This window comes from Capsicum annuum, chromosome 2 (assembly GCF_002878395.1).
Source record: "Capsicum annuum cultivar UCD-10X-F1 chromosome 2, UCD10Xv1.1, whole genome shotgun sequence".
Classification (NCBI taxonomy): domain Eukaryota; kingdom Viridiplantae; phylum Streptophyta; class Magnoliopsida; order Solanales; family Solanaceae; genus Capsicum; species Capsicum annuum.
This window is the reverse complement of record NC_061112.1, coordinates 50,120,714-50,126,016: the sequence shown is the minus strand read 5'-3', so window position 1 is coordinate 50,126,016 and position 5,303 is coordinate 50,120,714.

The window sequence follows — 5,303 nt, the reverse complement described above, 5'->3', positions numbered from 1 at the left end:
GTCCCTTGGATGAACACTTCACATACCTTTATGCTTGATTTTGGGAATATTAATGGTAGAATTCTTGATATTTGAATATTGATTTGAAAAATCTAATGCTTGTTCTTGAGAGAGTTTGAGAAAACTTGAGTATATTTTGGTGAATGGGGGTTTAATTTTGTGTTTTTGGGTGAATAAGGCTGTGGAAATTAACCTATTTACCCTCATAACCCATAACTAAAATTTGTTGAACTGGGCAGTCCCTCGTGTCACAACCCTTACTTGGGTTGATTACCTATCGTGATGCAACCCCTAGCTAGGTGAACACCTTGTATTGCAGGGCTATCGCGACCCCTCACTATTTTTAACATCCAAACTCGCCTTTACACTAGTTGGAAAACCAAAAACCCACCCGAGGTGGCATACAAATGACCCTGATCATGGATCAATTTGAAAATTGACCAAATAAGGTTGGAAAAATGGTGAACTAAGAAGGCTAAAATGAATCTAAGTGTAAATACTTAGCTGAATATTTCTAAGTATGAGATCCCTTAGTAGGCTTTAAAGGACATAGTCAGGCATAGAAATTTATGGGGTTTTACAGCTCAGCTGCCTGAAAGTTATGAAGAGAAACTAAAATCAAGAGAAGTTATTGTAAGAGATTGGCCACCTTAGTTGGAAATATTGGCACTTCCTTCCACGGGTGGTTTTATGAGTCATTGCGGATGGAATTCGTGCAGGGAAAATATTTCCATGGGAGTGCTTATAGTGGCCTGGCCAATGGATCTAGATCAACTAAGGAATTCTCAGTTAATAACAAAGGTTCGGAAAATTGGCCTAAATATGAGACATTGGGCACATCGAGATGAATTGGTTACATCAAAAATAATTAAAAATATCATGAGAACTTTCATGGCTTCACCTGAGGGAGATGAAATGAGGAAGAGAGCACCAGAACTAAGTATTTCTGTCAAATAATCAGTCATAAATGGGGGAGGTAACAGTGAAAAGATGGATTCTTTTATCGCACACATTACTCTATAGCTTTCTCATTTGAATTAAATAGTCGGTTGCACACTACCATCCAGTTAGCTTAAGTGGTACAACGTATGAGACTGTATCAATGAATCCAAGTGGGTTTAGTTCCCTCTCTGCTGGCCCCTATTTATGCACGTCACATATGTATGTTGAAGAATAAAATCCTTTTTTCCTATGAGTTACTTGTATTTTCTAGTATAAACTGAAGCTCCTCCTTTACTTGCAATAGTTCATTTGGATAGGGATACCTGAAGCTGTTATGTATTTTTTCAACAACTTTTTGCTTTTGACTTGAATGATATAGTATGTTTTTCCAGGTCTTTTGAAGCCTGTTTTTTATTCTATGACTCTGTGCATCAAATTTGTGTGAAATAAGGCATGCCTCACTTCATATATCCAAAATAAATTTATTCTGTAATATCTAGGAAAGGTCCAACTTGATATTTTTTTTTCTTACTTATTAGGGTCTCAAGTTCAAATCTTGACACATCTTTTTACTCTTTTGTTGATTTCTCGGTCTTTTATGTGACTATCCAAGTATTTAGATTCACCCAGTGTGTCATCGACATAAGAGAGGTCTATATGCTATAAAAATTCTCTTCATTTCCATATCCTAAGCTTGGTTTATTCCTATTGACATGACTAGGTATCTGTTGATGGAGGTTCAGAATTGTATATATCAATGCCAATTGCTAATCTAAGCAACAACCTGGGGCTAAAGATAGATCATTATCCATAGTTGTATTTGGTTAGAAATATTGTAGCCTATTTCAATCCTATTGGACTCAACATAGCTCTATATCTACCTAATTTTCCATATACCAAAAGCATATTATCAAAAGTATTGAACTTAATTAAACTAATACTATTAGGTCAAAATAAAACTCAAAAATTAGGTCAAAATCATCAATTAGAAGACTAAACAAACCTTAAAATCAACCAATTAGATGAAAGCCCCAAATTTTCTCAAAAATTTAAGCGGTAATCGAAGCAATGGTACATTTTTACAACTTCTTGGAGGATGCTGATGTAGTTGAGATTAGTAGAGTACAAATCACTTTCATTACTGGTGATTTTAGGGTGAAATTAAACTCAGACATTCAAAGATAGATTAAGAGAGAAGTTGGAAATGAATGTACTAGTGGTGTGCAGTCAGAGTATATTGGTGGTATATGGTCGAAGCTACTGGTGGTAAATGGTCGGAGCTACTGGTGGTGTGTAGTATGTGGATGGAGCCTACTGGTGGTGTTGGTCGTCGGAGTGTACTGGTGGTCATGGTAGTTGATTATTTGTTTTATGTGCTACAAGGGAAATGGCTTGGTAGTAGACAGATATTTGATATACTTATTTAATTTTTGATATATATTCTTTTAGTTTTTGATGGATGTAGTGAAAAAATTTAGAGGGAAATGAGAATAAATTACAACTGATGCAATATCTTTTTTTTGTCAATTAAGTGTTGCCATAGGTGACTTTATGACAACGGTTCATGTAACCATTGCTATAAGTCACCCTATTGTAACAGTTATCCATCAATAGCAATGAATATAGCACAAAATAGTTCAACTAAAATAGTTTGTTTTTTGCAACTGTTGGAAGCATTACAATAGAGAATCTATTGCAACGCTTTTGAAACCATTGACAAAAGGTTCGTTGCAATAGATGTAATTTCTAGTAGTATGTGAAAGATATGTTAGAGTGTAGGATGGTTAGTGGTCACCCTGTAGCTTACAGAGAAAGCATGCTATTTCATTCGTTCAACTGTAAGAATAGATATTTATCTTCTTCTTCCTCTTTCTCTCTGAGTTTCAATCTCTTAGTATTTTCATAACAGAGTTCTTCAACAAATCGGACAATAAAGTAAATCCACAGATTTGAATATATAATAAAACATCTCTATAGTGGTAGTGTTTGTATGAAAATTTCATGATTGCTATAGAGAGGTGTTGTTATATACGTATACTTACATTTGATGTTCAGATGTTATTTAGCTACTAGAACAAAAGTATTCAAAATTAGAAAGATACTGAATATAATAAAGACAAATATTAATAATCTTTTCCTTATTAAGTTATGAAATAATTGATATATACCATTTAAGTATAATTTTTTTGTTTAATTTAGATATTCGCACTTGAAATTTATTGTGTACATGACATTAATGATGATTACCATAAATAATTTTTTTATTTTACTTTGTGCATAATATATTTCTTACAAGATATTACTACATAATATTTGAGTATGCTATTATAGAGAGGTTCTTATATAAAGAGTGTACCACTATAATGAAAGTCATTGTTGTTATAGGTAGAATGTCATTATAGAGAAGTAAAATATAACATGAAAAATTGGTACCTGGTAAAATCAAACCACTGTAGTGAAATACTGTTATAACAAGGTGACATTATAACAATGAAAATATAAAAAGATCTTATTGCACTGACAAAACTAAACAAAATATGATGGTTAGAATTAGTCTTAAGAGAAGTTTAAACACAATGCTATGATAGATTTTTTCACCCTACTAATTCAAACAAGGCTATTTATGATGGATAACCATTCAAATAATTATTCCTTTAGCATTTTAATACCTCAAAATTCAAACAATCACCAAATATAAATATGGGATCAATGAAGGTACACTTTGCTTCATGAAGTTCATGTCACTTGTCCAAGTCAAAAACTTTAATATCTGTAACACGTCGCATTTTTGAGCTAGAAATTGAACTGTCATTCCTACATGTGTAAACTCTTATACCACGATTTATAATTTAATACATGTGTCATAATCTGTACGCTAGTGTGTGAAGTTCTTATGAGGTGAAAAATGTTCATAGGAATCACTTAGAGCAAAGTTGAGCTAAGAGTTTTTGATTCGGTCAAATTTTGGTATTTGATTCTACAAGGGTCAACTTTGAAAATATAAAAATTCTTATATATATGAAATTTTTCATCTTAAGACCCACAAAATTATAGATAATTGAATTAGCTAACCAATTATACCAATTTTGCCTTAATCCGATACCCGAGCAAAAAGTTATGATCATTTTTGTCAGAACTAGTAAACTGCCACGATAACGCTGCGATGTAGGACTAAGTTACTGCATCAAGCTCCGCAACATGGAAGATGGTTTTCCTGTATCCGAAAGTATAAAACCAAAGGGTGTTTTAGTCATTTACGCTTTCCCCAAGCACCCAAGTGATGGATTAAAACACCAAAGGGGCATTATTTGCCCACTTTTCATCATTAAACCTTTATGTAAACCATTCCCTTCCCTATAACAAAAATCCAATCCCTTTTCCCTAAGAAATCAAGATTTTAAGCTTCCAAGTTTAAGAATCTTCAAGAAAACACCAAGAATAAGGTTCCTTTCGCAAGTTCATCATTCAAGTCCCAAGATTCAAGCTTTCATCCTCAAGAATTTAAGGGTCAAGGTTCCAATTTCAACTTTCTTCAAGAATTCATTCAATTAAAGTATGTGGGAGTTCATCAATGGGTACCTTTCACTCATTGAGCCCAAAAACCTTTCTTTTTGAGTAAAGTATGAGTTTTCACTCTATTATGAAGTTTATTATGTTCAAGATGGGTTTAATTCATGCTTTCCATGGTAATTTAAATTCAATTCAAGTCCATGTATGATCCCAAGAATGATTAGATTGTCTCATGCTTTAAATTTCAATTTCCCATGTCATATTCAAGTGAATTTCATGATGAAACCCAAATCTATGAATTTATCCATGTAATCATGTTGATTTCTCATGTCTAATATATTCCCATGTTCAAGTTCATGATTCTTATATATTTGGTGGAATGTCATGTTTTGGGTTTTTCAACCGTGATTCCCACATATAGTTTTAAGTGTTGATATTATGATTTATGGTCATTCAATGATGGTGGGTTACGAACACCTAATACCTATATGATTACTTATGCTTCAGTAAAACAATAAGCTTTATTATTTATACAGATATCTATGATCATGATGAGCACTATCAGTTATGTAATAATGTTCAGTTGAGTTTAGTCCAGTCCAGTACCAATGTCAGTTTATTTAGGAGTAGAATTTAGTACTGAAAAAATGCAGGGATGGCTGCTTCCCAATCAATTTAGGCATTCATTAGTAGTAGTCCTATGTTTCAGAACTACATATTCAGTGTAGGATATGAGGGGTCACCCATCATTTTAGGCTTGACTTCCTCTCAGGGGTCACCTGTTAGTATAAGCTTAACACCCTAGTCCTTTGAGACATTAATTTAGTGGATTCACACAACAGTGTTAGTAC